This window comes from Lepidochelys kempii, chromosome 15 (genome assembly GCF_965140265.1).
Source record: "Lepidochelys kempii isolate rLepKem1 chromosome 15, rLepKem1.hap2, whole genome shotgun sequence".
Lineage (NCBI taxonomy): Eukaryota > Metazoa > Chordata > Testudines > Cheloniidae > Lepidochelys > Lepidochelys kempii.
In genome coordinates this window covers 14,507,767-14,519,911 of record NC_133270.1, presented here as the reverse complement: position 1 = coordinate 14,519,911, position 12,145 = coordinate 14,507,767, and the positions used below count along the sequence as shown (strand labels likewise).

Genomic DNA, 12,145 nt, shown 5'->3' with positions numbered 1-12,145 from the left:
CGGCTTAACTACATCACTTGGGGCTGTGAAAAAGTTCACGCCCTGTGCAATGTAATTAAGCCAACCCCTTGGCCGATGGAAGGATTCTTCCTCTCGGGGAGGTGGATTTACGACAGGGAGGGAAGAACCCCTCCCCTTGCTCTGGTGAGCGTTTATGCTACAGCGGCCGTGTTGCTGTACCCTCCGAGACAGAGACCCAGGCACAAAGCAGTATGTGTCTTGAATAGTGGCCCCTGTCGTAGGCACGCCGCTTCCCTCGGCATGCACTGGGAGGCTGACATACCTCTCTTCCTGCCTGGCACCTTCTCTGGACAATGCAAAGCATTCTTGACAGCCATGATACCATCAAGAGCAAAACTGATCCTGCTGCCTGCCCAGGGCAGGGGATCGGACTTCTGCCTTGACGTGCCATTGGGGAATGAGGGATGAGCAGCATCCAGATCCCATCCGGCCTCTCTCGTCCCCTGAACAGAACATTTGGGGCCCTCCCCAGGCCCTCCAAGACCATTCTCGTGGGGCAAAGACTGGCCTTTACTCCTGTTTCCCTCCCTCAAACCAGGAATCGGATGTCTGCCCAGCCTAAAGGGGCACGTTCCCACTCTGAACCTTGCTTGGGAGTTACGAGCCGTGCAGTAAATACAAACCCCAAACTGCATCTCCAAAGGCAGCAGCTGGGGCCGGGAGAGGAGCGAGCCCGTGTGGATGAGTCTGGAGGATCTGAATGGCAGAGCAGGGGGCAGGCTGCACTTCTCGGGCCCTGGAAGGCTGCAGGTAGAATCCAGGGATGCAGGCGCTGCAGAAGGTGGGAGTGTGCCTGGCTACTGGGTCCGCCAGCCGCGTGGCAGCCTTGGAGGGCTCTGCCTGGGATTCGTGAGTAAACAGGCAACCGCAAAAGCAGATGGAACCCAAATAAGAGGCTGTGGATTATGAATCCCATGGGGAGGGATGAATCTCTAATAGTTGTCCCCCACACTGCCTGCCCCAAAGCAGATCTCTGCTGAAGCAGTTACTTATAGAGACAGTAGCTAAACGAGGGCATCTCTCTAGACCCATTTTACATAAGGAAACTCTACCTTGTAGGGGCTTTAGTGTTTGTGTTTTTGTGTTTCCCCAATTCAGGGGTTGCTTTGGCCTGGGGCGCAAGTTTAGAACAACTGGCCAGCTGTTCTGGGGGTGACTGTACCTGGCCACCCGTCCTCTGGCATGGGACTGCCAGTGGCGGTGGGTTGGCCGTGCCCCATTGCAGTGCCATCTCATCGCCAGCAGAGGGGAGCTGGCAATTTCAGCATCTCCTTATGGTAATTCGGCATCCTAGGCATGACTGCGGGATGTCTGACTGGGGAAGCTCATGCCAGATACAACCCCAGGGCAGAACCTCTATAGAATCCAGTTGTCTTCACTCAGGAGCGGGCCAGGTCTGGGCAGCAGCCAGGATCCACTCTGTGACGGGTTGGATCCCCTTGGAGCTACCAACTGATGTGCCCAGACTACTTCTGCCCCTGCTTTCCCTGCCAGCCTGGGACTCCAGAACCCTGCCTGTTTGTGCCAGACACACTTGCCGGCTACAAACACAGACCCGGGTCTGAACCACGTCCCCTAACGGCTGCAGGCTTAATTGAAAGTGGCTTAAGAAGTGTTCCTGTCTTTAATACTCAGATGCCCAACTCCCAATGGGGTCCAAATCCCAAATAAATCCGTTTTACGCTGTATAAAGCTTATACAGAGTAAACTCATAAATTGTTCGCCCTCTATAATACTGATAGCGAGAGATGCACAGCTGTTTGACCCCCCCAGATATTAATACATACTCTGGGTTAAATAATAAGTAAAAAGTGATTTTTATTAAATACAGAAAGTAGGATTTAAGTGGTTCCAAGTAGTAACAGACCGAACAAAATGAATTACCAAGCAAAATAAAATAAAACACGCCGGCCTATGCCTAATACAATAAGAAAACTGAATCCAGATAAAACCTCATCCTCAGATGTTTCAATAAGCTTCTATCACTGACTGGACACCTTCCTAATCTGGGCCCAATCCTTTCCCCTGGTACAGCGCTTGTTCCAGCTCAGGTGGTAGCTAGGGGATTTCTCATGATTGCAGCCCCCTTTGTTCTGATCCACCCCCTTATATAGCTTTAGCACAAGGCGGGAATCTTTTGTCTCTCTGGGTCCCGCCGCTCCCCCCTTCTAAAAGCACCAGGTTTAAGATGGATTCCAGTACCAGGTGACATGGCTCACATGTCCTGTGAGACGCCCAAGCCTTCATTCCTCCGGGCCTGACTCACAGGAAGGCCTGCGAGCAAACCCACAGCCAATTGTCCTGGCTGATGGGAGCCATCAAGATTCCAGACCACCATGAATGGCCCACACTTTGCATAAGTACAATAGGCCCTCAGAGTTTGTTTCATATTTCTAGTTTCAGATACAAGAATGATACATACATACAAATAGGATGACCACACTCCGTAGATTATAAACTTTGTAATAAGAAAAGGAGGACTTGTGGCACCTTAGAGACTAACCAATTTATTTGAGCATAAGCTTTCATGAGCTACAGCTCACTTCATCGGATGCATCTTTGTAATGATACCTTACGAGAGACCTTTTGCATGAAGCATATTCCAGTTACATTATATTCACACTCATTAGCATATTTTTATAAAATTATATAGCGTGCAACATCACACACTCCCTTGAGCAATGGGAGAGGTGGCCAGGTGTGATTCATCTAGGGTTGAACTTAAGATCCTTTGGCAGGGACATGTAGTGAGGTTCAGAGGTGGCAGTAGGATTTAGGTGACCATGCTGCCTCGGGATTTCTCATTCAGTGGCAAGGCTGCTACCAGGTTGCTTTCAGCATCAAGTTGTTGCTAGTCGAGGATTTGTGTGAGAGCCTCTTGGAGTCGGTGCCCATGGAGTACTGATCCTGGTTGGGTTATTCAAGCAGCTGGTTTAAAGTCTGGGGATTTCAGGGATGTCCTCTAGGGATAGGAAAGTGTGCACTGGGCCTGTCGCTGGCATGCTGGGTCTCTAGGGAAGTGGGTAGCAAATGCAAACCTCTCTTCTCACGACAGGCCACCCCTGCCCCTGTGGGAACAGAAACCCATTGCAGAGGGGTGTTGGCAGCCTGGCTAATTCTCTCCCTCTCCCTTTCCAGTTACTGAGTCTATTTCCGCCTTAAGCAGGTGGGAGCCGCCTGCCACCTGCACTTGTGGAGCAGCCAGCTGATGAGAGAGAAAGGCGGGTCTGTGTGGGCAGCGGGGCCCAATGCCAGGGGGATGGGCTGGAGGGAGCCAGGTAAGTCGCTGAGGAGAGATGATCAGGGCTGTTACCCAGCCAGCTCAGCCCAAGGGCCTGTCGGTGACACAGAGGAGGGATTTTGTCCTTATTTGGTTTCTCTCCTGCCCCACTTTGTGTCCAGCTGGGAAGCCCCCAGTCGTAAGCCAGAATCGCAAACCACCTTCGGGGAGAGCGATCAGACGCATCCCCCATGTTCTGCGCCTGCCCCAGTCCTGCCCACTGGGTTTGGGCCGTGGTAGACTCCTTGCAGTATGGCCAGCCGCACTGTCCCAGCAAAGGGGTGGCATGTGCTCCCTGCATGCCCCAGCTCCTCCTACCAGGGCTTGTGCCCAAGCCACGCACAAAGGATGGGCTGCTGGCAGGAGGCAGGATACACGGGCAGAGAGAAGGCTTTTGAAGTGAGGAGGGATCCCCTGGAGGCAGGGCAGTGCAGTGCAAGGGCTGGGAGACTAGGACAAGAAGCGAAGCTGGACCTGGAGAGCAGCGGGGAGCCAGTGGGGCATTTGAAGAGAGGGACAACGACATAGACTGAGTGAAGGGTTCATGTTTAGTTATTCCACCTGGAAACAGGCAGGGCACACCCTGACTGTTTTGTAGAAGCAATGCACACATTGCTCTATCCAAGGCCAAGGACTAGATATGAACCATGAGAAGTTGATTAAAAGACAGTGACCGTGGGAAGCTTTCTTAGCCTAGGCTCAAGGCCTGAGAACCAGGATTGTAGTAGATAAAAGTTGGTAAATAAGTATATTAATCAACGTCATACATTCCTTTGTGTGTCTTTTTGCGGTAGAAGTATGTAATGATTAGGGGGGAGAAATATAATAAAAGGGGAAGGTGGAAAGCTGGGGGCAGAGCAGCCCATTTCAGCTGACCAGCCTGCTTGCTTGCATAAAGTTGTGTTCTGTCTCATCATTGAACCGCCACAACTGAGTAGCATGCAAGGACTGTGCTGCTCTCAGCAGCCCAGGGCATGGGGTTGGGGCTCTTCAAAGACCTTCCCTACAGAGAACTGAGGCAGCGCTCCCCCCAGCCAAGTAGGGCTGAATGCAGCTTGTGTCCCCTGGAGCCTGTCCATTCCGCTCCATGCCCCAGGGTTTTGATAGCTTGAATCCCAGCGGCAGTTCTGGCCCGTGTTACGCTGTGTGGGAATCAGTGTTGCTCGCTCTTGCAGTTTAATCATGAGTCTTCTGCTATCTGGTGATTTCCTCAAAACCTGGAGTCATGTGATCACATGAGGCTCCCAGCTTTCATCCAGGAAAATACGCTTCGGGCCTTCATTTTTGCAGAGAAAAGCTTGAAAATGTGACTTTGAAATGCACTCGAAAACCAGAAGGCAAATTAAAAAGAACCCTAGACTTATTTATTTTTACAGTCTTATTCTTTTTAAGCCACTGATTTGGGGAGGGGAGGGGTGGGGGGGGGTTGGCTCATGATTTTTGAACACCTGCGGTTGGCAATGCTGGGAGCTCCACTCACGGTCTCCCCTTGCTCATGGAGCATTCTGCGAGATGGAAGATTAACCCAGTCCTGCTCCTTGGCTGTGCTTCCAATTACAGGACCTTCTGGACTGCTACCTCCATTGCTGGGTGCCAGGGCTCGTGGATCCAGGAGTCTCTGCAAGAGAACTGTGTGTGTCCTCTGCTGTCGCTCATCTTTGTGTAACCCTATGTCGACCTGGGTCGTGAACTTTCAAGGGGAAGGGGAGAGCGACAGATTGAAGCTGATGACCCAGCTTTTCCTGGCTATCACTAGAAAACAGGCGGAAGAAGTGAAGGGTAAACCTCCTCTGAATGAAGTTCTTGCTACACGTTTTACCTTGTATCACTTTCATTAGAAACTCTCACTTCCTATGAAATTATATTTTTGGCCACATAACTATGTATTGTTTCAAAGCACAAGACTGTCTTCATTCTTTTGAACTTTATATTGCTGAAACCTGGCTACCGACCTCCAGCACTGCAGCTACAATGGAAGACCACTCTTTTTCCGTGTTTTCCATTATTTTGCAGACTTTTAACAACAGAAGAAAATTGCAATAACCCTATTTAAAAAAAAAAAAATTTAAAACGCGACAAACTTGCTAGAACCCCAGCACCAAAGTTAATGATGGACGAACATTGGAATGAGGCCAAATCTGAGAGAGGAAGTGATGCCATGGTTCTTTGGGATGACATGGGAATGATGTCATAATTAGCTGTGGAACGGTTTCCAAAAAAACCCGAGTCCTTCGACTGTTTTTTGAGAGGAATGTGTGAAGGAAATAAGAACCGTTTAAGATTGGCCAAGGTCTTAAAAGATGCCATTTGGCTTCTTCTGTGCTTCCAAGCTTTTAAAGGTGATTGTGTTGCTCTTCTCTTGATACTTGGGTGAATCAAACAGGATGGTGTATTACACGTCATGTAGTCGCCTCAAGATCAGAATAAAGGCATTGAAAAAATCTGCACTTCTGTCTTGGGAAAAGCCCAGAACATAGCATAGGAGTTTTTTTCCACCTGTTGCTCTTTACCGTGAGAGATACAATATCTCTAAATATAGATGAGCTCTCTCTCCCAGTAAGATACCTCCGCCACACCTCCTGCTTGCACCCCATTTTTCAGCTGACAATAACACACCATTTAGGACCTTCGAACTTTCTATTTATTGAATCAGGTTAGACCTACGTGCTCTTTGGTCTTGAGTTTTTTGAAGCCCTTGGAATTGCCACCCCTGAGTCTGAGGACTTGAAAAGCAAGTGGGAACATGGTTAATAGAGGATTCTAGTTGCTGCTTTTCTGATGGTGGATCATCGTGTCCCAGAGCCCTGGGGACTTTGGCATAACTACCACTGAGAACTGCCTTGGCTTAAGGTCTGGAAAAACAGTCTAGGGCATTTTTGGTTCCTAGGTTTTATGTGATGACATACAGAATCCTGGGGCTACTCTCCCAGATTGGACCACAGGGGTGACTTTCCCCCTTCTACGCCATGCTTCCTTGGGCCTCTTCTTGACGTGGTTCCCTCCACTCCGGGCTTCTCCCATGGCACCGTTATTCCCCAGGACATGCCAAAAGAACTGAAAGTCCAAAAGGCATCTTTTTGCAAATTACATTTAACATGTTTTATTTTTCAGTTAATAACTTACCTCCCAGCTGGGAAGAGGCCAGACAATCTGAAGCCGGAAGACTGACCATTATTCAGAGAGAATTCATTTATTAAACAAATTGTTAGCTGCACCATAGATTATCCGTAGGAACAGTCGGCCTTTTACGACCTCTGGCTTTACAGATATGCTGCTTTTGGCTTGGCCTGATTCTGTGTGATGCTGAGCACCCATAACTCTTATTAATATCACAGGATTGGACTCTACAGGGCCCATCCTGTGCTTATTGAAGTCATTCTCAAGGCTTCAGGGGGCTTTGGAACAGGCCCTGTGTATACTCCTTTGCTGTCCCTTCACTGCATCCGTTCCACGTCCAATAAACTGATCAGATCTCCACTAGTCTTTTGGTGTAACAGAAATAATACTGCTGCAGTGGAATATTATGCAAGGATCAGTGCTTTAACCATGTGCACCCTGGCTTTGCCTCGCTATTTATGTAGCAGTGAGACGGTTACCTGATGGCAATGTTCCCTTCATCTGTCCACTAATGTTCTCACTTCAGTATCTTCTGGTCCATTTGAGTTGATGGCTCCTATATCCTCCTCCTATATTGTCCGTGTCCAGTTCGGGGGGCCATGTTCTCCTTTTTCTAATTGAGTTGTGTATGCAGGTCAAATCCGTTCTCGTGAATTCAGGTTCAAATCTCAGGTAAAACAAAACAAACCAACCTAGACAGCACGTATGTATGTGCTTCCAACCTGCCCGTGGACTCCTTCATGGGTCCTTCATAGGAGCTCAGTATATGGTCCAACTATCAAGCCACCCCCCTGCCCCTCCCTCCTGCCTCTGTGTCCTGGCATGACAGAAACTGAGTCTTCATGGATGTTATTCATAGGCAGAGATTTTTTTTTTCAATGGGGCCGAAGGGCATTAGACACCAGTCTCCTGTTGATGTTCAGTGGGAGTTGGGCTCCTAACTCACTTAGCTCCTTTGAAATCCCCAGCTATAGATGTTCAGGCCAAAGGGAAGATTATGATCCAACCTCCTGCCTTATAAACAATCCCTACCAAATATCCAATTTTTTAAGCACTGACCACTAGACTCCTTATACTTCTAGGTTTCAGAGTAGCTGCCGTGTTAGTCTGTATCACCAAAAAGAAAAGGAGGACTTGTGGCACCTTAGAGACTAACCAATTTATTTGAGCATAAAATTTGTTAGTCTCTAAGGTGCCACAAGTACTCCTCTTCTTTTTGCTTATACTTCTACTGGCTTTTCCTGTTGCTCTAAGGTCCACCGAGATCCATATAGTACAAGAGCTTGTCACCATTTCTGTATGTACCAGAGAACTGGAATTTGGAATTCGTAGTGTTGCTCCCGTGTCTTTTTAAAAGAACATGATTCTGGAGTGAAACAAGCATGGCTTTTTCCAGGTTTTGAATAGCGTAGTAATTGTTCTGAACCTTATCGCTTCGTGTCTCCACAGCCATAGGCTATGCCAGGTCTGCTGTTGCACAATAACAAGTTCTTGAGTTACTTTGAATAAAGACAGTAGAAAACTTAAGGGGCGTGGTTGGATTAATATTCTTCGCCATTATAATCCCTTTTCTTTCTAGGATAAAGATGGATCATATGACTGAAGATGGTACAGATCCTAGAGGGTTCCGAGCTAGGAAAATGGTGAGTGTGAATTCAGGTTAACGCGGGATGTTAGGAAAACGCCAATTTACTCCCATGACTTTCTTAGAGACCATCTAAACTAGTCACTTAGCTGGTTCCTCACAAGTTCTTGACTTGTTTCTAAACCCTAAGTAATCCACTCAATCTGTAACATAATTTATTCCATAGCGTCCTACTGCTAGAGCAGAGCATAGACCTGCCGAGTCCAATAAATTGCCTCCAGTCATGGGTTTTGCCTGGATTAAACTGAACACCCCTGAGGTTTTGCTTAATTTGATTTGACTTACACTTAACCCCTAGATCACCAAGTGAAAGTCATGCCTTTCGATAATCCATTGTATTTCTCCAGTGCTCTGAGAGGAGGTTGATTTCAAAGGGAGTGGAGATAGATACAGGGTATGTTTGGTACATTATAATTGAATTACTGTAACTGAAGTGTGTAATGTAACCCCCCCAAAGCACCCTTAAATGCAACATTTGTTAAATATCCCCCCCATCCCCCGGTTTAATTTCTCTTTAAAGGGTAAGGGATGGGGGGGAGAGGTGCACATTTTATATACCGACAACACAAATGCTTTGCCATAAATATAGCTGTGTATGACAACTTTTCTAGGTAATATTGCTGTGATGGCAGTCTTATGTATATAGACAGGATGGACATAACTCCTCCGGCTTATCACAAATTGTCCTGTTTGCTTTGCCTTGTCACCCATCCGTGACAATCAAGCTCCATTATGTAGCATTATCCTTTTTGCAACAGCTGTTGCTCTTAAAAGGGCATTTTTATGTGGTCCATTCAGATTGTCAAGGTCTCGAAAATCTCCTAGTATCAGAAAATGAGTCGTTAGGGGATGCCAGTTTCCAAAGCACATTTTAGTCTCTGTATTACTTCATCCCAAAATGGATTTACCCTCCAGTACGACCAAAGTGTGTGGAACCAGTTACTGCCCTGAGCCCCTCCAGCTCTTTCTGAGCGGCATTCTTTTTTTTTTTTTTTTTTTTTCATCCATACTGGGGTCCAGCCCATCCTAATGTGACTCTTCTGCTGGATGACTTTGATCCTGGGATCATGCATGGTGCAGCAGGCTGTACCTCTCTAGTGCTCCCTTGGGGCGAGGGGAGAGACAGAGCCTGGAGCACAGCCCTCTGACTCTGCTGTTTAGGGCCACTGCTCCCATACAGGGGGGTTAGTATGCTTCTGCAGCCCACAAGAAGCACAGTGACTTTTGGGAGTAGGATGACCAGATGTCCTGATCTTACAGGGACAGTCCTGATTTTTTGGGGCTTTGCCTTATATAGGTGCCTATTACCCCCCACTACCCCGTCCCGATTTTTCACACTTGCTGTCTAGTCACCCTATTCGTGAGTGTACTCTGAGAGCACATTGTCAGCTAAGGTGTCTTCACCACGAATGGACCAGCCCTTGGTTGTAACCCCTGGTGAGCTGAGCTGGGCCGAGTGCTGTGTGGCCTCCTCGATCAGCCCATGACACGGGAGGTCTCACTCACTGAGCTGGGGAAGCGGAGTCAGGATAGAGGTGAGCTCTGAGGAATGGAAGTCAACAGGGAGTCTCACAGAACAGCCTCCCTTTGTGTTGGAGGGCACAGCCCCACTGCCCTGCCAGCCTGAGGGGCCGACACACCATGGCAGCAGGGAACAAGTGGAGGAAAGCCCCGTGCCATGGCCATGAAACTGCAGCATTAACCAGCCTTTGCTGTAGCTTAAAACTCCTGTCATTGGAGGGGTGAGACCTATACACCCCACCTCTGCATCGAGCTTCAGCCCTGTGCCCTCAGAGTGGAGCCTGCAGCCTCGACTGAATCAAACCTGGCCAGGCACCATGAGTCATTGCCACGAAGCTGCAGGCTTCAGCTCCTCATGGCTCCTTGGCCTGGGGGGGAGCCCTTCACAGCCTCTCAGGTTTCTCCAGGCCAAAGGGGTCTGCTCTGTTGCAGTGACTATCCTCTGCGAGGGGCCTAGGCACCGACTTCTACTGGCGCCGGGGGGGTGCTCGACCCCACCCCCTCCCACCCCCATTCCGCAAAGTCTCTGCCCCCTCCCTGCCCCTATTCCTACTCTTTCCCCAAATCCCGGCCCTGCCTCCTCCCCTGAGCGTGCCCCGTTCCCACTCCATTTGTTCCATAGCGTCCTACTGCTAGAGCAGAGCATAGACATGTCTAGTCCAATAAATTGCCTCCCTCCCACCACTTGCTACAGCTGATTGGCGGTGGAAGGCGTGGGGAGGTAGGCGGAGAAGCGGTGGCATGCTCAGGGGAGGTGTGGGGGGGGGGAGCTTGGCTGCCACTGGGTGCAGAGCACCCACTAATTTTTCCCCGTGGGTGCTCCAGCCCCGGAGCACCCACGGAGTCGGCGCCTAGGGCGAGGGGAAGGGGATGGTTGCTCCTCCGTGAGGTCCCCCTTTCCCTATCTGCCTTCACCAAGGTGCTGCGTTTCCCCCAACGCTGAGGCCACCTGCTCCGTGCTGGCCCAGACGCTCGCCCCGTCAATTCCAGGCATGTGCAGTCAGAAAACCACCTGCCCCAAGGGGTCTCGCTGTCATGACTGCCTAGCGCGCACTGCTCGCCGGACTCTACTCACCACTCAAACGGTAGGTGGAGCCCACCTGCTTTGGCCAGTTCAGCACAATGCTTTGTTGCCCTGAAACGGCCCATGGGAGAAAGGGATGTGTCAGCCACGCCCCTTGAACCCAGCTTAACCTTCACCATTGCTTTGTCTCGGACTCCCCCTGGCCCTCCCTGCTTCCTGCCTGCAGGGCTGGCCAGACCACCCCTCCCCTTTTTCTCCCCCCATTGCCTGCCCCTGTGGGGTCAGCCTGAGGCCCCCTGCTGCAACCTGTGCTGGGCTGGCCCAGCCCAAGCTGCTCTCCCAAGCCCTCCCTCCCGTACAGGGCTGGCGTTGCTGCTTGCCCCCTCGCCCCTCCATATGTTCCTCCAGGCCCTGCTAGGGGTCACACCCCACTTTTTTGGCAAAACTGTGCATTTGTCCCATTTGGTCTTGCCACCTGACCTTTAAAGAAGGGACTGCCCCTGCCAAAACGGGACATAGGATCACCCAAGTCTTTGGCTCAGTGCCTGATCGGCCCTGACAGCAGCAATTGCTGGAATTAGCAGCACTGAACAGAGGGGGGGGGGGGGGATAGTCCAGTTCTCAGGGCCATTGTCATACAGCTGGCCCTTATACTTTGACATAGGAGAGAGCTGGGTCAGGCCCTTGTGCACCCCAGCTCCATGCAGCTCAGACACGGGGATATCAGAGTGGGGGAGATGGATGGCAAAGGGCACTGCTGAAGGGAGGAAAAAGAGAGATGAGTCCTAACAGAGGGAACAGTGAGGGAGTGGGATGTCAGAGAGAGGCCCAGAGTGAAAGGAGACCTTGGCAAAAGGGAGCTGCATTGGAGAAGCTTGTTTGATTTCCAGGCAGCATAGGCCCCTCCTAGAGATGGCCTAGGAATGTGAAGCTTGTTGGGGATTGGTGATCGTGTGAGGCCCAAATGCCCACCCAGTCCCAGCTGCCGTCCCTTTTAGGGTTCCTGCATCAGTGCTTCTCTCACCCGGGACCGTAGCTTTGCACAGGGGTGCATAGCTGCTTGTGCAAAGTTGCCGTGTCGGGCGAGATGTCACATAGAGAGGCAGATTTATGCTGCCATGGAGCAGGGCAGGTTTTTGCTTCTGGCTCCAGCAGGAACTATTTGCTCCCCAACCAAAAGCAGTTCCCTCAGAAGCAGGCCATGTGAAGGAGACGAGAGCTCACAAAGCCTGGTGGGAGAGGAGGCAATGAAATACTTCCCACATTCCTCTGCCTGAACAATCACACAGGCTGGATGGAGCTTGGCTTTTAGCCCTGCGGCTCCCTCCCCTGGCCAAGCCAGCATTCCAGACCATTTAAACACACCCATGTTCCTGGACAAAAATGAAAGTGTCAACACAGCCGGGCCTGTGAACAGAGCTCAGTTCGTTAAGAGTAACATTATTCAAACAAGGCAGTTCCAGAAAGCCAGGGTGCTAAGGCCAATGTTTTCAGACATGGGTGCACAGCTGTAGGTCCTTACATCCACATGCAAAAA

At 50.1% G+C, this 12,145-nt stretch overlaps 1 long non-coding RNA gene across 1 annotated transcript in view; it reads left to right on the top strand.

The window, feature by feature from the left end:
* Nucleotides 1-7,995: 7,995 nt before the first annotated feature.
* The window catches only part of LOC140898825 (uncharacterized), a 32,143-nt gene continuing 27,993 nt past the window's right edge, over nucleotides 7,996-12,145 (top strand). Inside the window, exon 1 of the long non-coding RNA XR_012155115.1 lies at nucleotides 7,996-8,061. This is a non-coding gene — a long non-coding RNA (uncharacterized lncRNA). The remainder of the gene's footprint in view (nucleotides 8,062-12,145) is intronic.